Source organism: Camelus dromedarius, chromosome 23 (assembly GCF_036321535.1).
Source record: "Camelus dromedarius isolate mCamDro1 chromosome 23, mCamDro1.pat, whole genome shotgun sequence".
NCBI classification, from domain to species: domain Eukaryota; kingdom Metazoa; phylum Chordata; class Mammalia; order Artiodactyla; family Camelidae; genus Camelus; species Camelus dromedarius.
In genome coordinates, this window is record NC_087458.1 from 24,563,670 (window position 1) to 24,589,634 (window position 25,965).

The following is a 25,965-nucleotide window of genomic DNA, read 5'->3' on the forward strand; positions in this document are numbered from 1 at the left end:
GGTTCCCCTGGCAACCAGCCCCCCATCCTTTGGTTGCCTAGGGATTTTCCAAAAGTCCTCCAAGTAACATAACCAAAGATAGATACCATTATGCTCTCATCACATAGGAAATTCCAAGGGTTTAGTAGCTCTGGGCAGGAATGGGACAATTATATATTTCTTATTATAAATATCACAATGTCACACATCCTAATACAGTCCAAGAGGTAAAGCAGAAAAGCCAAAAGGAGGACTCTTCCAGCTGACTCAGCTCCCTTTAAGCAGCCTTCCCAAGAGACCCAAATAACACTTGCATCTAAATCCAGTTGGTCAGAATTTGGCCACATGGTCATACTAGATACACGGGAAGCTGGGAAACACAGTTTTTGTTCTGGGTGGTAAAATGTCCAGCTAAAAATTGAGGTTCTTTCGAAAAGTTACATACTGGATGATTCAATTTATATAACATTCTCAAAATGACAGAGTTATAGAAGTGGGTAACAGATCGATGGTTGCCAGGGGTTGGAGAACGGGGATGAAGGGAGGTGGGTCTGGCTTGAAAGGGCTGCACTAGGGGTCATTGTAATGAAACAGTTCTGTGTCCTGACTGTGGTGGTCACACGAATCTATACATGTGATAAGAAACTGAAAAAATATATACGTATGTATGTATACGTGTAACTGAATCACTTTGCTGTACACCTGAAACTAACATTGTAAATCAACTACACTTCAGTAGAAAATAAGGAATAATTTTAAAATTGCATAGAACTAAATATACATACGCAAACATGCATGTCGTCATGTAAAACTGGTGAAACCTGAATCTGGATTCTATCAGTGTCAGTTTCCTGATGTGGCGCTGCACTGTCGTTTTGCAGGCTATTACCGTTGGTGGAAACTGGATGAAGGGTACATGGGATATCTCTTTATTATTTCTTACAAACTGCATATAAATCTACAATTATCCCAGAATAACAAATCGAAGAAACAAAAACAAAATTGAGGTTCTATTACTAACAAGAACAAAGAGATGTTATAAGCAACTAGCGGTCTCTGCAAGAAACCTGCTGTAAAAAGTACGAATTTCTTAGCATCATCGAGACCTTTACCATCTAGCCGTAAGGCACCTCCCGGGCAGCCCACACCTTGCCACTGTGAGGGAGGAAAACCCCCCTCCACACGCCTAGGTTCGATAGCTGGGTCTATGAAATAAACTGACAACAGGCAGATTAACAGGAGAGAACACATACACATTTATTAATTTTTAATATTATGTGCATGGGAGCATCATAGGGGGGGAAATGGGAAATACCCAAAAAGGCAGTGCGATTTAAGAGCTTACATGTGGTCTTAATAGGGGAAGGGGAGGGGGAATGTAGGAACTTAGGGGACAGTACAGGAGTTTTAGGAAAGATGAATGGGCCTTTGGAAGACTAGATGGAAGATACGACAATTTAGGACAAAGTTTGTCTGCACGTGATACTGACTTCGGGTTCCCTCTCCTGTGATAGGAATCAGTCTGCCTGGTTGAAGAAACTCTCTGGGGATTTATGACCGTTGAGTTTCTTTTGGAGGGCCTGTCTTTAGGCAGATAAGGGGAGTTCAGAGAAAGCCTGTTTATGCATATGCTGTTTTTCAAGTGCCTTCAACTCAAAGTAATCAATATACCAAAGTGGCATTTTTTAAATTAAAGCGTAGTTGATTTACAATATTAGTTTTGGGTGTGCAACATAGTCATTCAATATTTTTATAGATTATACTTCATTTAAAGTTATTATAAAATACTGGCTACACTCCCTGTGCTGTACAGTATAACCATGTATCTTATTTTATGCATAAGAGTTTGTGCCTCTCCATCCCCCACCCCTCTCTTGCCCCTCCTTCTCTTCCTCCCCACTCTGGTAACCACTAGTTTGTCCTCTAGATCTGTGAGTTTGTTTCTGTCTTGTTATACTTACTCATTTGTTTTATTTTTTAGGTTCCACATGCAAGTGATATCATACAGTATTTGTCTTTGACTTATTTCACTAAACATAATGCCCTCTGGGTCCATCCATGTTGTCACAAATGGCAAGATTTCATTCTTATGGCTGACAAATACTCCAGTGTGTGTGTGTGTGTGTATGTGTGTATCACATCTTCTTTATCCATTCATCTGTTGATGGGCTCTTAGGTTGTTCCCACATCCTGGTTGTTGTAAATAATGCTGCTATGAACATTGGGGCACATGTATCTTTCTGAATTAGTGTTTTTGTTTTTTTCAGATGTACACCCAGGAGTGGAATAGCTGGATCATATAGTAGTTCTATTTTTAGTTGTTTGAGGACCCTCCGTACTGTTTTCCATAGTGGTTACACCAGTTTCTATTCCCACCAGCAGTGCACAAGGGTTCCCCTTTTTCCACATTCTTGCCAACATTCATTATCTGTGGTCTTTCTGACAATAGCCACTCTGACAGGTGTGAGGTGACACCTCACTGTGGTTTTGATCTACATTTCTTTGATGATTAGTGATGTTGAGCATCTCTTCATGTACCTGGTGGCCATCTGTATGTCCTCTTTGGAAAACTGTCTATTCAGGTCTTTGGCTCATATTATAACCAGGTTGTTTGTTTGGTATTGGGTTGTATGAGCTATTTATATATTTTGGATATTTAACCCCTCATTGGGTTATATCATTTAGAAATATTTTCAATATCATTTACAAATATTTTCTCCCATTCAGTAGATTGTCTTCTCATTTTGTCCATGGTTTCCTTTACTGTGCAAAAAGCTTTTAGGTTTAATTAGGTCCCATTTGTTTATTTTTGCCTTTGTTTCCTTTGCCTGAGGAGACTGATCCAAAAAAAATATTGCTACAATGTATGTCAAAAAGTATTCCGCCTATGTTTTCTTTTAGGAGTCTTAACGGTTTCTGATCTTGCACTTAGATCTTTAATCCATTTTGAGTTTACTTTTGTGTGTGGTGTGAGGAAATGTCCTTTGTCATAGACTACTTGACCACAGGTGCATGGGTTTACCTCTGGGCTCTCTATTCTGTTCCATTAATCTGTGTGTCTGTTTCTGTGCCAGTGCCATGCTGTTTTGATGACTGTAGCTTTGCACATGGCTTATTTGGGGGTGGCATGTCCTGAACTTCTTCATCAGGTTAATGTTGCTTGTGTTAAAGCATCACTAGAAGGCAGGCCCCAGGGGAATTTATGAAGCATTTCTCTCTTCGCTTACATGCTCCTGAATAGAGCCAAGAAAACAGAAATTTTTCTCCCCTCCAGGAGCTCCTGTGCTGAGAAAGCACCAGGTGTGTTGCCAACCTGGTAGAGAAGGCAAATGGTGGCCATCGTTGAATCTAAACGGGCAGTGAACAAAGAGGGCCCCTTAGACCCACATGCTGCTGCAGTGACTGTAGTGGGAGCTGGAAGTACCGAAGCGTATTTTTAAATGACTTTTAGAGCAGCCCGTCCCGTCAGCTTTCTGCATGTTCTGGTGCTCTTTCCTGAAGGCATCACCCAGCACCAGCTGCTCTCTCACCCCTGGGCGGCTCTGCTGAACTTGACTGTGCCCCCAGGGGAGGGAATTAAGCTGCTTGTCAGGAGCTTCTGCTCAACCAGAATCCTGCCCAGAGGCTTTTCCCTACAGCTTTCTGAGCTGCCCCAGAAGCGGCAAAGGGAGGTGCTGACGAGGGAGGGGAAGGAGGGAGGGACGGGGCTTGGAGCAGAGCCACACCATGGGAAAACGGAGCCTCAGAGGCAGAGAGATTCTGGAGAGAGAGAGGGACAGGCAACTGGAGAAAGAATAAAGGGATGGAGGCGCAGACCTGGAGCGTGAGGAGGAGGGAGGGAGTCAGGCAGAGCCAGCATTAAAGGCCCTGGGGGAGAACCAGGAGGCCTGCCTGGAAGAGCTCTCCTCGGCCCTGGGGGCCAAGCACGGTGCAGGGCAGAGGCCGCCTGCCAAGCAGAGGCCTCGGGGGCTACAGGTCAGGGCTTCCCAGCCTGGGGCTATGGACTCCCAGGGGGTTCAGGGATGGGTTTTGGGGTTCCATGAATTCCCTGAACTGGTAACAGAATTCTATGAGTATATGCTTCTTCCTTTAGAAGTGTGTCCATGGCTTATATCAGACTCTCAAAGGAATCCCTATGCCCTTCAAAGCCGAGCGTGATGCCCAATGGCATAAAGAAGGAGAGGTTTGGAGGAGTGGTGAGGGAGTCGTAGGTAAGGACCAGGTGGAGCAGGGAAGTTGCCAGAGCAGAAAAGTGTGTGGGGAAGCACTCAGCTGTGCCTTGTAGGCCGAGCTTGTCCAGGCAACGCTGATCCTCCCCGGTCCCGGTGGGGACAGATGTCCTGACCTGCTCTCAGTCCAGGCAGGAGTCGTGGCCAGGGCAGCCAGGACAGCCTGTTTCCACTCCAGGCCCTGGGGAAGCCCCTCTCCACACCAGCTCTTCCTGATCTAATCCTTCGTCTCTGCCTAGCGAATCCCTCAAGCCCAGGGAGATCTTCCCTGAGCCCCCAGACCTGTCTGTTCCACTGAAAGACACTCCCCGCGCCCCTGTACTTTGCTGCCAAAGCCCCAGCACTTGTCACTGTGGTCCGTGTCTGTACCTCCCTCTTCAGGGGAGCCCTCCTGCCTTATCCACGGGTGTAGCCCCCGTAGTCACCTGGCCTGGTGCCTGGCATATGATAGACACCCAATGTTCAATAAATATTCATTGGATGGATGGGTGGATAAAAATATAAAAGAGTATGTTGTCTTATGGGTGAGGACATGACACCAGAGAATAGTTTGAGGCCCCTCAGGAAAACATCTGAGGTCGACCTTTAATCCAGCAGAAAACAAGAGGAAGATGAGTGACTTTGTGAAGTAGCTCCATGAGGTTAAGCCTAATTCTACCTACAAGATGTACCTCGTGGGGTCCTTGGCAGGAAAGATTTATTCTCATTAATTCTTTGCTGTAAATTCAAAAGTGGATAAGGCTGAATGAATTGGTGGGGTGGGGTAACTGGTAGAGAAATAGCTACATACAAGGGTGAGTGAAACAGGTGAGTCATGGATTCAAAACAAACACCTACTTGTTTGTGGCCTGGTTAACCAGTCAGCATGTCAGGGGTGCTCACTGTGGGCTGGTGCTGAAGGGATAAAAGCAGTGTAAGCCCGAGGCAGGACTCCCATGAAAGAAAAAGAACCTGTGACTTTACCAGCCTAAGTCACTGTCCCCAGCAGTGCTCCGTAAGAGGCGTGTGTTGGCCCTGATGAAGGTGGCTCTTTTCCATGAGGACGTCAGCCCTGCCCTTTGCTCTGTTGATCGGCAAGCTGTGAAATGGCCTTTGATTGGCAACACTGATGATCTGCCCTTCAACTGTTTCTCTTTAATTTATTGAAGTGAATTCACATAACACAAAATAACCATTTTAAAGTGTAAAATTCAGTGGCCTGTAGCACATTCGCAGTATTGCACAATCACCACTCTGTCTAATTCCATATGTCCGTCACTCCCAAGTAGAACCCAATACCCACGAAGCAGTTTCTCCCCAGTCTGCATCCAGTCTCTATGGATTTGTCTATTTTGGAAATTTCATATAAAAGGAATCATGCAATATGTGAACTTCTGTGTCTGCCTTTGTTCCCTTAACAGTGTTTTTGAGATTTGTGCACAGTATAGCATGTGTCAGAATGTCATTCCTTTTTTATGGCTGAGTAATACTCCATTGTGAGTATACACCACAATTGTTTATCCATTCATCTGTTGATGAACATTTGGGCTGTTTCCACTTTTTGGCTATTGTGAATAGTGCTGCTGTAAACATGCATGCACATATATTTGTTTGAATATCTATTTTCATTTCTTCTGGATATATACCTGCTAATGGAAACCTTCTAAGTTTTTGCCCCAAAATTTAAGTATGAATTTAAAATCTGCTGGCAAATGTTTATCAAAAGCTCAGTGGAGAGAAATATTACTCATGACAGGTTTTTGAGCTTCATTTTTTTGATGTAAAATCCTTTTGTCAAACAGCTGACCCCAAACTCTAATAAAACAGAAAAGCAGAGATGCTCGGGGTGAGGCAGGTGAGGAGGCTGGAAGCCCTGTGAGAGCAGCCTTCATACAACCCCACCCCCTCAGACCTGAGAAGGCTCCCCCAGACCTCCTGGGCTCTGGGCAGCAGCTCTTGGAACCACTGCCCCAGAAGCCCTGAGCCCCAGATGCAGCTCCCCCATCAGAGAGCTGCCGGTTGAAACACTGCCACTTTCCAGTACACTCCCTTCCAGTGAGTTGTCCGTGGGTGTTAGGCTCTCAGACTGCCCTGGGAGATGCTGTGAGAAGCTGCTTCTTCATATACGTAATGACGCAGTGACAACTTTCCCCCCGTAGACCTCAGCCTCCCGCTTAAGAGGGTCCTCGGAAGAAACTCCTCTCACGGCTTAGTGGAAGCAAAATGAGCTCCTCCTAAACTGTGATATGTTTTAACCAACCCTATTTCCCTTTTTGCTTTGGTAGCTGAGAAGCTCAGAGTTAAATTTGCAGCCCACGTGCAGCAGTTCCGTGTATCAGCTTTATGAAGGGTTGCCTGCTGTTACACTGCCCTCCTTGCTGTCTGTACCTACTTAATTTTTATTCTCCTGGATGGTAGGCATTTCTGAAGCACCTCACATCCATCCTGGGTTGAGGTGAGATGTAAAGAATCATCTTCTCACCTTGGTAGTCAGGCGTGTACATGTCCTCCTGTCATTAGAAGCCCAGTTGGCCCAGCTTCGATCATGAAGAACCGGAGCAGCCCCCTCCCCACTCCCCCGGTGGCCCTGGCTCCAGAGAAGAGACTCCCCACCCTGCCTCCCTGGGACAGATCGGGTGAAGGTGGGCGGGCCCAAGGCCGTAGACGTCCATTTTCAGCTTCAGTGCATCCCACCCTCTGCATCTATTCGTGAACAGCACTTTATGGAATAAAAGGATGATCTCAGGCCACTAGGAATTCTAGAGGGCAAGACAGCATGTGCATAAGTGACTGTGGTCAGTGCACAGGAGTGGAGTGGAGTCTCACATGCCCCAGGAGCAAGGGGAGGAAGAGGTTCTTGTAACCATGGGATCTGAAAAGATGAAGATTTGATTTGGGTTTTCCAACAGGTGGTAGTAGGAAGGAGGGTAGCACTCCAGGCAGGGGGATACCCTGAGCCAAAGCTTACAGGCAGATGTTGGGGGAGGTATATAGATCAGTGCAGCTAGACACACAGGCTGTAAGTTCAAAGGCCTGAAGGAGGGTGCCGTTAACACACATGTGTAAGGGATGTGTGTGGTAATAAGGCCACGGGGCTTGTAGTGGGGCCGGGTACCACCCACCCCACATAGTCACACTGTCCTTTCAAATACTTGGGGCACAACGAACCAGCCCAGCAGACACACATCTGATGGTGTAACGCAGGCTCCAGGCTAGGGTCATAGGGCTTAGGAGGGCAGGCTTGTAAAGAGAAGTGAGAGGGACCCAAGAAGGAGGGGAATGTTTAGATTTTATTTTAGCAGTGGGAGGAGTCTTCAAAAGATTTAGGCATGAGAGCAACAGAGTTGTATTTTAGAAAGTAACTCACCAAACAGTGCTCTCAGTATGCACTTGTGTTGAAAATGATAAAGTATTAACCGTGATTATCTTGGGTATTGAGAACTGGGTGGGTTTTATTTTCCTTATACCTTTTTATCTTTATTCATGTTTATTAGAAAAAGGAGTCAGTAAAAGTTACAGCAAAATAAACATTTAACATATTTTATATGGGCAGTAATCTGCAAGGGGTCACAGGGCTGTGAACCAGGGCATTGGTAGCAGGAGTAGAAAGAAGGGGGTGATCGTGAGCCTTTTTTGCAGTGAGGGTTAGCCTAGGCTGAGAGAGAGAGAGAATATGTTCATGGACACGGGCTGGAGCAGTCAGGATCCCGCCTTTGCTTCGTGGTGGAGCAGCCCCTGGAGAGCCCAGTGCCCCCCTGGCCCATCTGCGTCCCTGCTGTCCTGGTACTTTAATGAGGGCCAGTAGGTTGGGGACTGTGGTGGATCTTAGCTGCCACAGAGAGCTGCTTCCTCCCCAGGCCTTCAAAGCCCCAGTGGGACTTGGCTAGTGGGTCTCAGAGAAGAAGCCCAGGCAGTGACAAGATGATGTTTTAGCTAAAGGAATAAACTGAAATGTTCCAGGGAACACAGTCTTGCATTCTGGGCATCTGAGACTGAAAAATGAACATTAATATGCATTCGCATTTCCTGCTTATCGGCTCCCGTTGGTTTTTGCTGTCGTCCTGCAGATAAATAGATTTATGTTGTTTTCAAGAGGATCCCTCCATAATGACAGGTGGGGTCTTAACTCTGGAATCCACGTGAATGATAAAGTGGTGATTTGTGGCCATGGACGTGGTTAGAGACCTGGCTTCCCCACTGGCTGGAGATCTTGGGGTAAACTGAGTTTTAGTTTATTTGTTGCATAAAATAGAATAGTAATGCCATTCCACCTTATGACATAGGGTTGCTTTGAGCTTTACATTAGATGATGTGAAAGTACTATATTAAGTGTAAAAACCCGTATATAAGTATGTATGTGCATAGTTATTGTTATGAATATTACTATTTCTTTTTTGGAAAAGATATGGTTGTTTTTACAAAGAGTGCATGCTCTTAAGAATGCCTGGCCATGACCCAAAGTCTCATCTTGGCTCCATCCCTGAGGCAAAACACGGAGGGGCTGGGGCCAAGCAGGTTCATGTGGATATTATGTAAGCCATGACACACGTGTTCAAAGGAGAGCCCTGTAGATGATGGACCAGAATGGTCCAGGACTGTGTGAATGCACATGTATGTTAGGGGTAAACACCTCAAAGGTGCCCATAGCTAGCAGGAGAATATAATCTGTAAATTCACAGTCACGCTTCTATTCAGAAAGGAAATTACTTACTATTTGATTATGCCATTTGCTGGCACATTAAGGAATTGCTGATCTTGGCTCTTTAGTGTGAAATGGAAAACTTTGACCATAAAACATACTTGTGAAAATACAAGCAATGTTATTTACTAATAACCGTACTCCATATGTCAACATAATCAATTAGCTTGAAGAAGTGGCATATCAACAAAGCCAAAGGCATGCGATGGGTGATGGCTCTTCTTTGCTATGGCCGTTAGTCAGTACTGGGGTGGTAGCCGTGCATATCCTGGGCCAGTGGTCCTCCAGGCATTGTCCTGGACCGACACCATCAACATCTCCTGGGAACTTGTTAGAACTAGAGTCTCAGGCCCCACCCGAGACCTACTGATTCAGGAACTCTGGGGCGGGGGCCAGCAGCGCGTGTTAACAAGCTCTCCGGGGGGTTCTGCTGTGGGCTAGGGTGTGTGATTCCTGTGCAGGTACCTGCCCCCCAAAACAGTTAGCATCAACTATCTCTGTGGTTCCTCACGTTTGCTTAAAATGCCTTATTCTTCATTCCAAAATAACTAAGGTTTTCAGCATTGGTTAAACTTCTAACACTGACTAGTTTTATCAGCTAGACTAGAGCTATATTCACCAGACTTAAACCAAAGTAGCAGGAGAGCAGTGGTGCAGGGACAGAGGGCGCTTGTCAGTCACATCGTGGGGCAGGAACCGAGGAACCTACAGCATTTAAGTGCTTTGAGATCTCAGAAGTAAAGGCGCCCAAAGTGCTTCATGCAAAGGTCTGTTGGTACCTAGTTATGAAAAAATGTAGAGATGGGGAGGGGAGGAAAGGAGGTATGAAGCATGGCTCTTTAACCCAGCGATATAATAGAGACAAATTAGATTAGTGGTTTTTTCAAGGCCTCAGGAAGAGAGGAGAGTGGAGACTGACTACCTAATGGGGACAGGATTTCTTTTTGGGGTGATGAAAACCTAGAATTAGGTAGTAGTGATAGTTGCACAATATTACGACTGTGCTAAACACCACTGACTTGTACACTCTAAAATGGTTAAAATTTGAATTTTATGTTATGTGAATTTTATCTCAAAAAATGTTTTTAAAACCTGGTGGTTTAGTGGAGAGGAATGACTATCCTCTTTTATTTCCCCTTCTCCCACATCCAGCCCTAGTTCTGCGTGGGGCACATAACAGGTGCTCAGAGAGCTCTCTGTTAGTTGGTTGACTGCTCTGACCCCTGAGAAAGGGGTCTAATGAGCAGGCACCTGGGGATTAACACAGTTGGACTGTGGTCCTTGAGGCAGGTGTCCTTTTTCTTGGAGTAAATCCTCATCTCTAGCTCGAGAGATTCCACTGGGATCGTAGAGGGGAAAAGTGAACGCAGGTCAGAGAAAAATGACTTCTTGCTTGAGAGCAAGTTGTTTCCAGGTCCCTGTGATGAGCACAGATTTGTTTATGGCGTCAGAGGCAGAGCTCGGGAGGCCAGCTGCTGCTGCTTGATGTGGAGAAGGCGCCTCTCCCGGGCTGACTCCTGCCAGCCGCAGACAGCCCCGGGCGAGCTGGCGGGATGATCTCACGGGCCTGGGTGGAGTGAGCATCCCGGACGGACGAGGACCAGGCCCCTCGGCTTGCAGATATAATCAGCTTTGATGGGCAGAGGCTGAGGCAGTTTTCCAATTAGGGCTGTTAGAGGATTCTGGCAAGGGGCAGCAGTGGGTTTAATTTTACAGACCTGGACTCATTGAATTAGCTGTTGTAGAGGGGACGTGAGGGATGAGGAAGGGCGATGGGGACCTGAAGGGCTGGGTCAGCAGGACACACACAGTGAGGCTGGCCGTGTGGTCGGGTGGGGGGTGCTGCCTTTCAGCATCTCCTTATTTGGTGAAGAAGCTGTGCACACAGGCGTGGGGCAGAGCCTCCTCTGGGACTGGTAGGGCTGCCCCGGGGGACCTGGCTTCTCCAAGGCCACTGCCAGGGGTTTGGACAGTGCCCTGTGCCCGTCGCCTTCCCAGGGACCTGCAGCTGCTGCAGTAGCCTCCCCTTTGTAGAACCCACAGCTCTCAGCCCACCCTGCCAGGCAGCCTCCTGGTTTGAGAACAAGGAACGTGAGCGCCAGAGAGATCCTTAAAGGTCCTGAGTCCACACCTTCTATCCAACTGTTTCCTAGAGAAGTTTAGGAACTTGCCTGAGACCACCTAGTTCATCAGAAGCAGAGGAGGGTTGCAGTCCAGGCCTCCTGATGTCTGTCTTCCCTAACCCCCAACATTCCATTGAAATAATAGAAGAAAAAGGAAAAGACCATCCTATTTTAGATAGGAGAAAAGCAGGGCACAGAAAGGCTTTAAAATTTGCCCAAGGTCACATAGATACGAAATACTAATATTAGGTAACAAATCTAGAGTCTGATCCTAAGTCTATATAAACCCTCAATCACTATGGAGAACTGCCACATCCTTTGCACTTTCTTATGCTTTCCAGATTTTTTACCATCGAGCAAAATAAAAACCTCATTGTATTTCCTGATGGGCTAGGCTAGGTGGCTGTAAGGAATATTTCCCTGATTATACCTCCGTGACTCCAGAGTTTGCTCAAACGCTGGCCCTCTTCACTCTCAAGGACATATCTGGAATAAAAGTCCTTAAGGAGAGATGTGCAAGTGAGCTTCCTGCCCCCTGTGCTTACTTGGGCACATCTATCTCCGCAGGAGCCAGAGGCCTGCTCTGGTCTGCGGTGACAGAACTGCTAGGGCAGTTCAGGGTTGGACAGAGTTGGTTATATTTGAAGACAAGCCTACCCTACACCCACCAGAACCTTGGACCTTCCAGAACCTCCTGTTCTCTTCAAGAATGAGCTGGCCACAGCAACACTCGTCCCTGCCCTCCCCCTGGGCCAGTGTCCCCTCTTGGAGATCAGTGGTGGAGGAGAAAAGAGTGTGGGATCCAAGCCATGCTGCTAAGTTCACAGCTCAGCTCTGTAGCTTCCCAGTGGAGTGACCTGGGCTAAAAGTTACTTTAATCTTTCTGAAACTCTTATGTGAAAATAAATACAGTTATGCATCACAGAATTTGTTGTGAGGATGAACTAAATTTGCAGCTGCAGTGCCTGGCACATCGAAGGTATCCCTCTGCTGTAACCTTCTGCTGTTCCCTTCCTAGTCTGTGTCCAGCACGGCCCCAAATACCTACATACCCAAATCCAGAGAAAACCCGACACGGCATCGTCCTTTGCAGGGCTTGTCATCTTGTGAAGCCAAAACCCCTGCACATATGAAACAAAATTAGGAAGAAAAACAGGCTAACGTTTGTTGAATTCCTGTTATATGTAGAGAAAACAAAAAGATACTGCATTGCTTTCATATAGAAGACAGCCCAGAATTGAGACACACTGTAGTTTACAAAAGCTAGTTGCTGAGGGTTTAGGGCATTCCTTCCAGTTTCCTTTCCTTGTGATTATTTTATTTCATTGACTTAACAAATGACTTGAATCCTCCCCGCCCCTATCTCTTCAGTTCTGCCAGGCAAGCTGGACTCTTCTGTTGCCTGGTTACCAGGCAGGTGGTCCCAAATGTGGGAAAAAAAAGCTGCCCAACCTTAGAAACTGGCCGTGGACGTCACTGCGGGAGGACAAATAAATATAGAACATCAAGAGATTATTTGTTTAGAGCCCAGCTCCTCTCACAGCTCCCTGCTGTGATTCACCAGATCAATTCAAGACGCCGTAATTCAGCGTGTCAGGGAGGCTGCGAAGAGAACAGGTCCTGCCCCTCCCACCCACCCCCAGCCCTCACCCCTGCCTCTGATGAGGTTCGCTCCTCCCTCGCCTGGAATATAACTTACCACTGCTTGTTTCAGGAAAACCAATTAAGAAGCCATAAATTGCGGTTGACTAGAAAGGTCACCGCACAGGCTATAAATACAGGCGTTTCAAAACTGTGAGTGGAAGTCTGTCTGAAGCCCGTTCTCCCCTCCACACCCACATCTTCCAGCTGAGGTTTTCCTTTGATGAACAGAGAGAATATCCAGTCCTTGATCAGAAAGGTATCCCCTGGGGTTTTCATTCTGCAGATCGCCGTCTGGGGCGTGCCTGGGAGTTCTGCGCTCTGCTGGGACTGCAGGCCCTGGGCACCCCAGCCGGAGTCCGGGTTTTATTTTGTTTCATAACAATCACTTCTTCACCAGGCAAAGTGCGTATATGAGTTCAAACTTGGAAAACACTGAAAAGCACAATGGAGAAATAAGAACCCATAATCCCACCCCTTAAAAAAACTAACATTTTAGGATATATTATTTCAGATCCCCCCTCCCCTACCCCAGGCTATACACATCCATGTTTGTCATTTAGTAATTTAGTGTCATTTAGTAATACTGTTTTGTAGCCTGCTGCTCAGCAGTATTTATGTTAATAGTATTTTCCCGTAGTACCCTCTGTGTACCAGCACGTATTTAACTTTCCCCTGCTGTTCAGCAGTCAGATTGCTTCCAGATTGCCCCTCATGTACAATGCTGCAGTGAACACTATTGACTGAAAGTTTGCATGTAGCCATAATTACTTCTTTTGGGTAAATATGCAAAGTAGAATTGCTGGGCCCTTGACTTTTAAGACTGGTACATGTTGCCAAGATGCCTTCTAGAAAGATCGAGCCTGTTTCCACTTCACTAGTGTATGCTTGTGACCATTTCCCCACCCCCTGGCCAAAAAATGCTTCGTGATATATATTTTTTTAATCTTGACCAATTTGTTGGGTTGGAAAAAAGATGTCATGTCGTTTTAATCTAAAAAGCCACTTGGTACCCACTAACACATCACAGAGGCTCCCGGAACCACCAGGCACTTAACCTGAAGTGGACGCACCTTCCTCCCACCCCCAGAGGTCCTCACCCTCAGGAGGGTGGCAGTGACAGCACTGGGGTCCCAGGTCCCCCCAAGGCAGATCCAGAGCCAGCACAAGGGGGATCAGCTTAAAGAAGGACACTCAGGGCCAGATGCCAACCAGGGCCACAGGCCTGAGAGTCACACACAAGGTGAAGCTCAAATCTGACCGGAAACCCAACCCAGGCTGTGGGCTCAGCCCAGGCCCGGCTCTTCTGCTTCCCCATCAGAGCCTCAGCTCAGCAGCAGAGAGGGATCTCCAGGCTCAGTCTTACTAGCCACGTGCCTGTGCAGCACATAACCACCTGCTAAGCCTTTTGCCATAATGATGTCATTGAATCCTCAAGTGTGCTCACTCGGCACAGAGAACCAACTGGCCCCCTCTGGGCACCACATTCAGGCCTCAGACCTTTCTAGCCTCCCATGTTCCCTAAAACAGCCTCCTTCATTAGCACTTGTCAGCCTTCAACCTCCAGCCCCATGCTAATACAGACAGCATGGTCTCCTTGTGAACACGTCTGTCACCAGCCCCTCTTCTGTGAGCCCAGTGATGGCTCTGGTGGGCCATCAGATCAATTTAAAATAAGTGAAAATTTCTGGTTACTTCACCTCAAAATCTTCAAATGTGTTTGTAGAAGAGATCAGATTCTTCTCTCCTTCTACCATCCTCTTTCTTCTTTTTCCTCCTTTTTCTCATTTTAAAACATTGTCAAGTCCCGGATCTGATCATCCAACCAGGAGGTGTCCCTTAAAATAGAAGGACAAATAATATCCTGGACCAGACCTACAAGAACTAAAAATTTAATATTTGCAGAGTGATTTAAGTTTACAAAGTGCTATCACATTATCTTCATTGGTCCAAACACCTGCCCTAGGAGGAAGATAAAGTCATTCTCTAATTAAGTGGTATTACCACCCCCCCCCCCCATTTTGCAGGGTGAGAACACAGGCTCTAAAATAATTAAGAGCCCTGTCCAGAGTCACACAACCAGTAAATGACGCATACTGGACTTGAACCCAGGACAGCTGACCAGCAGGATTCACAAACAGACCAATCTGGTTTGAGCTAAAGACTCATGTTGGATGGTGGGAAGTAACGGAGAAAAGGAGGCCTGGGACTTCATTCTGGAGGGCTGAACAGTGCTGTGCAGTGGGCAGTGGTGACGCCAGAATGTTTTAGAGGAGGGAGGGAACATGACCAAAGAATGATTTAGAAAGGGGAATACAGCAGCACACAGAAAAAATGGCAGAACAAACTATTTGAAATGTGACCCTCAACTCAGATGGTGGCAGTAGGCATAGAAAGAAAGAGACAGATAATTAAATGCAGGAGACAATTAAAGGAGGTCAGAGATAACACCAAGTTTCCAAGCCTTGGGGTGGAAAGATTATCATCAACAGAAGTAGGAAGGATTAATAACAACAGCTGGCTTTTTTTTTTTTTTTTGAGCAGCTGTTTTGTGCTGGCCACTGCAAAATTAAGAGCTTTTTGTGAATTTTTTCATGAAGTCTTCCTAAAGGCCCTCTAATATAGTTAAAATTATCAACCCCATTTTAGAGATTTTGGAGATGGAAAACTGAGGCCCAAGGTGATTACATAATTTGTCCAAGGTTACAAAGCATGGAACAGTATTTCAGCCCAGGTCTGACTGACAGTCTCTAGAATCTATACTCTTAACCCAGCACTGAGCAGCCCCGTCAACCCCCCTGCAGATGTAAGCTGGCATGAAGGGAGAGTTGGTTTGGTGAGCAAGGCAAACCTGGGCTCTGTAGCTGCTGTCACCCCAAAGAGACCAAATGCACCCTTCCACCCACCTGGGGAGATGGCAGTCAGCTCTCGCTCAGATTGGGATTTCTGTTTAAGATATTTGCTGTGGAAAAGATCTGCCATAGGGGTGGGAGAAGGCAACTGCAGTTCAGATTTAGGGCAGACTTGGAAAGACGGTGGCCTGTGGAACATCAGAGAATGAGGAGAGAGGTGAGGTCAGTGAAAGAAAGTTGTGGGATAAAGGAGGCAAATTCCCCAAAGCCCAGAATATTTTCTTAAGTAAACCATGTTGTATGAGCAGCCAAGCAAGGAGAAATGAGCAAAAACAGAAAGAAAGAGTTTCCACCAGTTATTTTGTCTGGGTTTCTCCAGCCATAGTCCTTTTTAGGCCACTGCACCCAGTCCAACAGCCTTGCAAAGCTTCCCTAATGCCCAGCTCCGAATCATCCAGCCTAAGATGTCTTTGTCCCAGACAGAGGATTTTGGTCTTAAACTCAAGATAATATAAATATCCAGAAGAAAGGTAAGACCCAAGGAACTAACCATCATGGAAATCTCATATTGGAAGAGGCCCTTAGACCCAGCCAAGGCCCCTGCCCCGGATCTCCTCGGCCATGCCCCTCCTAAGTGAGGACAAGCCTGTGGGGTCAAGAGAATGCATCTGTGCCTTCCCTTCTAAACCACGCCCTGGCCCTGTCCGAACAGCCTCGAGCTGCTTCCCGGGCCTGTTCAGGCCTCTTCCCCCTTGTCTGTCCTTCTGCAGGTGTGCATATTTCTGTGTGGGGTGGCCAAGAGGCAGTTCTTTGGGGACAGTGAATGGAGCCTGGACTGTCAGTCTGGAGTGTCCACACTCCATGCACATGAGGCCCCCCACAGGTACAGGACCAAGTCTGGAGTGGAAAGATGGGTAGGGTGGGTGGCAGGCTGGAAACTAGGCTGGCTAGCCCCACGCTGCCACATCTCAGCATGGAATTCCAAGTAGCCTTGGCTTTCTAAAGTTGAGCCTGGATGTCCAGGTGTTGTAAAGTATATTTATCAAGGCAGGAGGACAGAACACTTCTTATTTCACAGGTGCTAGCTTGAGTTTCACTTTGAAATATTTAGACATACGGTCTGAAGCCCCATTTGTCATCTTGCCCTGGGTCCCACAAGTGTTAGCAGGAAAACCTTGGATAAAAGGAACCATAAAAGTCAACGATTTCAACCACCTAGTCAAGTTCAGGTTCCCATCAAATGCTTAAACACCTCCAATTGTGATTGCCTCCTGAGTCTCTGGACCACTCTGTCGCTGCAGTTTCTCGCTTCTAAAAAGTGTTCCTTTCTTTTGAGTGAAAGTCGATCTTCCTGTTCTAGAAACAACATATAGTAGCGCTAGCTGAGGGCTTACTCTGCCGAGCAACAGAGTGCAGCGGTTAACGAGCTTTGGTGTCACGTAGACCGGGGTCCAGATCCTGACCCTGCCACTTACTAGATGTGTGACTTTGGGCAAGTTCCTTAATCTCTCTGACCTTCAGTTTCCTCATTTATAAAATGGAAATAATAACTCCCACTTTAAAAGGCTGTCGTGGGTAATGATATCTATGGTAGATACTATTCATGCCTTTTTTTCAAGTTAAAATTGACATGCAACATTTTTTATTTGGAGTATAGCTGATTTACAATGTTTCAGGTGTACAGCAAAGTGATTCAGGGATACATATGTATATATGTTCTTTCTCAGATTCTTTTCCATTAAAGTTACTACAAGATATTGAATATAGTTCCCTATAGATCCTTATTATCTGTCATACAGTAGTGTGTATCTATTAATTCCCAATTCCCAGTTTATCCCTTCTCCAACCCTTCCCCCTTCAGTAAACATAAGTTTGTTTTCTATGTGTGTGAGTCTATTTATGTTTCGTAAATAAGTTCATTTGTAACACTTTTTTAGATTCCACATAAAAGTGATCTCATATGACATTTGTCTTTCTCTGTCTTCCTTTACTTAGTATGATCATCTCTAGGTTCATCCATGTTGCTGCAAATGGTCTTATTTCATTCTTTTTATGGCTGAGTAATATTCCATTCTTTATCTGTTCATTTGTTGATGGACACTTAGGTTGCCTCCATGTCTTGGCTATTGTAAATAGCGCTGCTATGAACATTTGGGTGCATGTACTTTTTCAAATCAGGGTTTTCTCCAGATATATGCCCAGGATTAAGATTGCTGGATCATATGGTAACTCTATTTTTAGTTTTTTTTAAGGAACCTCCATACTGTTTTCCATAGTGGCTGCACCAGTTTACATTCCCAACAGTATAGACGATTTCCTTTTTCTCCACACCCTCTCCAACATTTATTATTTATAGACTTTTTCCTTTGGACAAGTCGCCCTCCTTTATATAACTCAGTAAAGAAAAGGAAAAGTTGCCCTGTGGGCTCAGTCTCTTCAAGGTTCTCATTTAAAGAAACTCAATTCCAATATGCCAAACCTATCTGGAAAAGCAATTTTAACCTCCATAGGAGATTGGGGGAAATCCCAATGGGATAAATTTCATTCATAATACATAAAAAACTTAAAACTCCTCTTTCCCCATCTCCATCTCTCCCAACATCTCAGGCATACGGCAGCCACCTCACATCTCCTCCCTGCGGTCTCTCCGGAATGTTTTTCAAATACCTTTCATGCTGGCTTTCGAATTTCTCCTCCTCTCCTCTCATTGTGTAAGTGTATTCGGGTTAGGTCATTTCAATTCAGGCAACACGGTACCTCCTGACTTACCTTTTACTCCAAAACTGCCCAGTCCAGGAGATGAGCTGGTAGACATGGTTTAGCAGAAAGCAGAGGAAGGGAAAAGCTATCAACATTCTATCTTTTCCTGTTACACAGTATGTTTTCCTATTGCACACACACCACACACACACACACACAAAACTGTAAAGTTGCTCTCTTTTAACCTGTTTCCTGAAAGAGTATGGCTGTCTGGATCAGCCTGTTCTGGAGGTTTCCCCGATGGGTAAGCTGACCACGTGCGGTTCTCACCCACTTCAGCCCTCAGGTACCAGTGGATGAAGTGAGATTCCTGTCTCCAACTCCACTTGGGTCAGGGAGGGCTGGAAGCTGCGATTTAGAGTCAGCACAAGCCTCCCCACCCCACCTACAGGGTGCAAAGTGATAAAGATTCAGCTGGAAGAGCCGTCACAGGCCCCTCCCACCGCCAGAGAAACCAGAGCATGTAATGCAGACAGACGTGTGAGTCACTGGGGTACAGATGCTTCTTCCTTGGTTTTGCTCCCTCTGCACCACATGGTACTTCACAAGTCAAGTAGGTCAATTTTTAGAGAAGTTTAACTTGGACACCCAAAGAATTAGTTGAGAATGACCAAACCCAGCCTGTGGAATAGGAACCACATATGCTGTGGTGTGCAGTTGCCTTGAGCGTGTGCGTGTAAACTATTAAGAGCAGGAGGCAGATCTGGAGGTGAATTTCCCATTCTGCTCCCTGGGAGTGGGAGCTGCGCTCCGTGTGGCCTGGGGACAGGTTTACTCTGATCCAGCTGGATGCCGTCCTTGCGGGGCCTGCTGGACACCCCCCAGACCCTGCTGTGTCTGCGCCGGGCGTGCCGTGGGGCTCTGGCGGAGCCTCCCGTGGTCTCCAGGGAGCGCTGCCCCCGCCCACGTGAGTAGCAGAAGGCCTCCTGCCTCCATCCCTTGACCACTTGCGGATGGACTTTTGAGAGTCTTCCTCAGGGCCCTCTTGCCCATTTTAGGATATTTTCTTTGACGTGATTAAGGATTCGCAATAAACTCTGGTGCTGTTTTTAAGGTCTCCACACCCAGAAGCTGCCTTGTCCCACGTTCGTCCTGCCCTCAGCCTGACCCCGGTCAGAGCCGACTGGCGGCAAGAATGCGCCAGGTCTCTGGGCGGGAGGACGGGAGACGGGGAGCTCAGTAACGCCGAGCCAGTCCCTGTGCCACATGGGTTGACAGTTTCCAAATCTCCCGTTACGTTTGTGTAGGGCCTGTGAGATTTGCCTTGCAAAATTTCCTCGGTCTACTCTTATCCCTTTACTTCAAATCCTGTCCCCTTGGAAAGCCTTGAGCAAGCCTCCCCCTTCCTGCTGCTCTGAGTTTGATGACCCAAGGGTTCGGTGACCAGACCCTCACAGGCCAGCTCCCTCGGGCCCACTTGTTAGCCTAACGTCTTGCCCCTCCTTATCTCCATCTGGCCTTGAAAATCAAACTCTGTCCCTTCAGTGGCCTGGGTTCTTACTGGATCTCTTCCAGTCTGCCTACCTCTTGCCAGCAAGGAGAAAAAAACCCCACAGATGCCTCTGCCTTTCCTAACAAGCCTGTTCAGCCGTCACTGGGTTGGAGGCCTGATGCCTGGGGATCTCGGAACACCTTGCGAACAACAGTAGAGATCAAATATGGATGGAGAGAAATCCAAACTTACAGTGGCGAACAACGCATGCTATGAAACAGAAAAGTGACCCCTTTCCCAAGACACAGGTACCCCTGCGCTTCCTGTGAGTGGTCAGGTCAGAAAATGGAACGTGCAGTCAGGAGAGCTGGGGCAGCGCAGAGACGGGACCCGTGGCACAGGGCACGTGTTACCTGCAGAGCAAGAACTACACTGGTCATGGAAGAACCTGTAGGCAGGGTGTCCCAGCTCTCCCCGAAATAGCTGTGTGACCTTGGCCAAGCCACTTGGCCTTCCTGAACTTAATATTTTCTGTAAAACAAGAGAAATCAAAAACTGCCATGCGTAGAGATGAAACAAGATGAACACAGGAAAACTCTGTCAGCAGTGATGGACATTGTTTTGAAAGGCAGAAAGGGAAAGAAAGCCAAGTCCAAGGTGAACCAAGCCCGTAACACGTTTACTGGCCTCCGCGGCTGTTTCTCTGAAGCAGAGAGAACACGTCCATGATGGGAACCCCCACCCCAAGAGCTGCAGAGACGAGCGTCATCTGCACAAAAGCGCCCACACTCATCTAAAATGACACATAATTAAGTCCCCTGCATCCTATGGACTATTGGCACAGTGGGGTTTGCAGGCAGAGAGCTCAGGGAAGGCTGTGAGGCGGGGCAGGTGGGGCTGGAGGTGCCCGAGTGATGCTCTGCAGCAGGGACAGCGGGCAGTGGGGTGGGGGGCAGGGGTAGTGGTGAGGAAGATTCCCCACAAACTTGGCGTGTGCTATTCACTACTTTCTGTTTGACAAGCATGAACTGAGCATCTACTATGTTCTAGGGCTGAGGATTTGCTGGCAGACACAAAGCAGCATGTTTAGGGGGTTTTAGATCGAATTCGCACCCCCTCCCCAGCCCGAGGGGCCTGTAGCCAGGCTGTCCGGCTCTGGAGGTATGAGGCCTCCTACACAAATGCGCCCGCTGTTCGTCCATGATCAGCAGAGTCCTTCCTGGGGGACCAGGCAGAGCAGCCCATCTCTGTGCCGCCCCGGTCAGGGAGGAGGTGAGCTCAGCCTCGCCTCACACAGAGGCACCAGGGTTGCAGGCAGCACCTGTGGGGCGGCCCTGGGCTTTCGGGGGCAGGGCCCTCTCGTCTTTGCCGTTTACCTGCAGAAACATTCGCTGGTGACCCCGAGCGCTGGACAAGCGGCCCCTCCTGCTGCAGGGAGTTCACAGGATTGCACTGCAGGGTCACCCCCAGGCCTTCCGTCTGGGGGTCCTGGGACCTGCGGACGGGCCACGCCACTATTGTTTACTGGTCTCCTGCCCCTGTGAGCTCCTTGAGGGAAGTCTGCCTCTTCTTCCTTGTGTCCCTGGGGTGGAGCTCAATGCCAGGCACTTAGTGCTCAGGAACTAGCAGACGAAGAGTAACTGAGGGGGGTTGCATAGCTTCCGTGAGTGTCGTGCTGAGACACTAAGGCCCCAGCCAGGACGCTAGTCAAGGTGATGGTCAGGAGCCTTAGGGACGCATTTTATCTGGGAGGCAGGGCAAGGCCAGAAGAGAAGAGGCTGTCACATAAGAGCTGGGATCCTGTGTTCTAAGGATCTAGATAGGACTGGCTCTAACCCCGCTCCAGCGCTCATAGGAGGGTAGACTCTGTCCCGAGAGCCATCGTTCTCACGGTCACCCCTGGCTCTAAACCCCTGCACACGTGGAATAGTTCTTGTGAGTGGTATCTGTGTCCCGTGGATACGCACCCAGGTCTGAGCTCAGCACCTTCATCTGATTGCCACAAATAAGAAAAATATCACTCACACCTGTGAGTTACCAAGAGTTTGAGAAGGCAATACAGAAAACTTAACCTCCAAAATCTTAAAAGCCTTTCTCACATACTAACTGCTGGGGTGTTTAACTGGCCAAGAGACTCCACAGGGTCCCCCAGCTTTGGCCATTTTTTCTGGCTCCTCTCTGTCCCTGACCCATCTCTCTGGTCTGCCTGCCGCCTGCAACACCCCAATAAACTCCTTTCTCTCTCTCTCTTATGCTAAGTGGTCCAGCTCTTACCATGTCTGCTCCCAGACCTTGGTAGAGCCAACTCATCAAGGGATGAGTGAGCACGAAAGGCCGTCTCTCCTGTTAGCACAGAGGACATCGGGAACCCTCCTTAGAAGGCTGCAGCATTTTAAATAACCCCCACTCTTTCCCCATTATCCTCACCCTGTAAGGGAAGGTATATGATTTACCTTCATTTTGTAGATGAACCTTAATTGTCCAAAATCACCCAAGCAGTGAGTAGAGAAAGCAGAATTTAAACCAACATCTTAGGACTCCTAGCCCAGTGCTCTTTCCACTATACGCAGCAAGTGAGACCAGAATGGAAGCCTATGCGTCGGGACAGCACTCTGCATGCAAAGCAGCTTCCCCACTGGACCTGCCATTTCTGTGTCTATGATGCGCAGAACACCAGGCAGCTGGAGTGGAGCTTTATGAAGACACAAGATTCCAAGTCTGTGCCCTCAAATGGTCTGAAATCTAAGAAGGAGGCCAAATACACCCACTTGACACCAGTGTATCAACAATACAGTTACCTGAGAACAGCTAGGAAGGTCAAATAGGAATGTGCAGCATTAAATCAATCCTGGAAGGCTTCCCGGGGGTGGTGAGAGACCCCTTTGTTTCTTTTTGTTCAAGTTGGACCTCAGATGTAGAAGGTTAACCATACTCCTCAGCATTACTTCTCAGACACGCCATGTTACTATTCACGACTCGGGGCATGGCCCCTCTCCTGGTTGGTTTGTTAGTTTATTTGTTTCTTTTATTCTTATTCCCATTCTCATTCTCCTCCTTCCACAGTCAGCGTATGTTATGTGACTGAGTATGTTAGTCAGCATTTTAACATATTTGATATGTATCCATGTGGGGGGTATGTGTTTTGGTTTGGTTTGGTTTGGTTTATTGAGGTGTAATCGACACACAACATTGTATTCGTTTCAGGTGTACAACGTGACGATTCCATATTTTGTGTACATTGCAAAACGATCACCACAGTAAGTCCACTTATCACCTGTCACCACACATAGTTACAGAAAAATGTTTTTCTTGTGATGAGAACCTTTAAGGTCTAACTGTTGTGGCAACTTTCAAATATACACTGGAGTATTATTAACTGTGGTCTCTATGCGGTGCGTTACTTCTCTGGTGCATTACTTCTCCGTGACTTATTTACTTTACAACTGGAAGTTTGTATCTTTTGACCCCCTTCACCCATTTCTCCCACCCCCCAGCCTCCGCCTTTGGCAACCACGAGTCTGTTCTCTGTATTTATGAGCGTGGGGATTTTTTGGTTTTGTTTTGGTATGTGTTCTTGAAAATGTCAATTGTTGATCTGTATGCTTGCGTTTTAAATGTATGTAAGCAGTATTATATATCTTTATACACCTCATTTTGGTGTTTTTTTTTTTTTCCATTTAGCTGCGCCCTAAGATTTACCCTTGTTGCTCTGTGTTGCTATGGTCCAGCTGGTCCATTGCTTTCAACAGTTGCGTTGTCCTCTGAGGTGCGCCTCTGCCTGATTTTACCTCTCCACTCTCCAGTGGTTATCACTGAGCTTGCTTCCAATTCCCTGGCACCATAAAACACAGTCATGAACATCTTCAGGCATGGCGCCTTATGGATATGTTGAGAAATTTTGGAGACGTAGACCCAGGAGCAGAATTGCTGTTTCATGGGGTTTGTGTGAACTTAATATGATCAAGTGGTAGCAGGTTTCTCCCTAACAGCTGACCTAGCTACACCCCACCCTGAATTCCCACATCTGCTCCAACATTTGGCATTGTCCAGCATCCTAATTTTTGCCGGTCAGCTCGTGTAGAGTGACAGCTCACTGTGGTTTCAATTTGCATTTCTCAGAGTACTAGTGAGTTTGGGCATCTCTTCATTTTCTTGTTAGCCTTTGGGTTGCCTTTTCTTTTTTTCCATAAAACACCTGTTTATTACCCATTGTTACAGTGAGGTTCTCTTTTTACCCTGTTGATGGTTTGCAGACACTCCTTGTATCTCTTAGGGAGGCTCCTTCTCAAACATACCTCTTTGCTACTGCAGTACCCCATCTGGGGCAAACGAACCGATCTGACCATGAACTCTTCCCACCCGCATCCTGGGGGTCAGGGCTTGGTGATGGCCATAAGGACAGTCAAAGTAAAAGGAGCGCCTTCCTCAGATCCCTGTCAGCCTTGCCTGAGGATTGCTGTCGAGGAGACAGGGAACAAGAGAAAAAACTGTTCCTCTTCTCCAGGGCTGCTAACCTGCTGTGTCAATTGCATGAGTTAATAAATGATTGGAGAAGGCTTAATTGCATCAGAAGTAATTGGAATCAGCCGGTGCTCAGGCCCCACTCAATTAACTTGTGCTCCTAAGGGGGCCGAGCAGGGGGCAGCCCATCCTTAATTACATGTGCTGGTGCCAGCTGCGGCGGGCCTGTCCGGCCAGTGGTGATCCAGGCAGTGAGGGAGGTGACTCTGCCTCAGGGCCCTGAATTCACTGAGGGCAGGGGCCCTTCAAGGAGAGCACAGACCCCTGGCCTTACGGGGAGAGGGGAACCCATTTCCAATACATTCTATCAGGATGGCTTTAATGCACCCCCAGCATTTACTAGAAGAGTAGCCTTAAGGTCCCCCCATCCTGACCTTTTTATTGGCTCCATCCCACCCAGAGACACCAGGTACCTTTGGTCCTCCTCACACTCCCATCTTCTGCCTTCTGGCCTGCTTGCCCCAAGGACACCGAATCCAGAGCCAGGCTTGTTAAGGGCAGCAGATGATGGTGCCCCAGGCTCTGCCAGATCACCCACCTCCCCTGCTGCCTCCAGCCTGAAATCCTCCCAGAGACCTTCATTCCTGCATCATTTCCCAAAAGGGCCAGATGGTAAGACTCAAACCTGTTAAAGACGCAGATTCCTGGGCCCCGCCCTGGAGATGGCTGCTTCAGTCAGTCTGGAGTCTGTTTAAACACGTGGCTCAGGTGATTTGTTACCATCAAGGCAACTTGAGGACCCCTACTTCAGGGGACCCCTTCGCTCCTGGGGAAACAGGTGCAGATCTTCTGGAGGAGAGACAACGTCCTAATGACAGGACCCTGGGCTGGAGCCAGGAGCTCCGCTCCCAGTGCCTCTGCTGCTCCATCTCTATCTTGCTGTGTGTGATTGAGCAAGTCACTCGTCCTCTGTGAACTTGGTTTCTTCATCTAGGAAATAAAGACACTGGGCCAGATCTCTTGGAGTCCTTCCATTTCCATGGATTATTTTTCTATGAGTAACTGGTTTGTTAACAAGCATGCTGCATGGTTTATGCCCAAAAAGTAACTTTGATTTTTTTTTCTTCAAGTATCCCTTTACTGTAAAATGTATTCAGGGGGAGAAATCTGCCCAGCCCCTAGATAAAAGCTTGGGTCAGCCCTGTTGCTTTTTCATTCGTTCTTAGGTGATAGTTTTATAGTCACTCTGTTACAGATAGTTTCAACTCAGAAATTAGAATGCGAGTAGTGAGTGATCATCAAAATACTGCCAGTCTGACAGCATTACCCTCCGCCTTCCTCCAGTTCAGACCCACTTCAGGCTGGAAGCAGTGGGGCAGTGGGCAGCATCCTCTCTGTCCACACCCCCCTACTCTTCTTACCCTCCCTCCCACCATCCCTGAGAGCTGCCATTTCACTAGCTGCCAGGATCGAAATGGGAATTCATATTGGTTAGAGAGCAGGAGGAAGCTTCAGACTGGCTCTTGCTTTTGTGAATGTTCTGGGGGCTTTTCCAGCCCTTCATCCAGGCGAGCACCTCATCTCTATTTCAGGAGTCCTGTGCAACTCCTTGCTCAGCCCCTGGGCATCTGGAGGCCACTTCCAGCCTCGTGGCCTGGGGTCTTCTCCTGCCTCCAGGTGGCACCATTGGACAGGACTCAAGACAGCCAGTCCCGCGAGCCCCACAGCCATCTCTTCTTTTGCTTGTTGCAGTGAGAGATTCATGTCTCAACAACAGCTCTTGCCAAGGAACTCTTCCTCCCCAAACCCT

General features: G+C 47.5%; 1 protein-coding gene across 2 annotated transcripts in view; it reads left to right on the plus strand.

Annotated features, from left to right (window-relative positions):
- LOC105099980 (protein FAM163A) overlaps nucleotides 1-25,965 on the plus strand; it is a 60,571-nt gene that overhangs the window by 24,784 nt on the left and 9,822 nt on the right. The window contains exon 1 of one of the 2 annotated variants that reach the window (XM_031435679.2): nucleotides 22,898-22,951. The exons of the other annotated variant lie outside the window; for it this stretch is intronic. The gene's annotated coding sequence lies outside the window, so the exon portion shown is untranslated. Of the gene's footprint in view, nucleotides 1-22,897; nucleotides 22,952-25,965 lie in introns of those variants that run through there. 2 annotated transcript variants of the gene reach the window in all.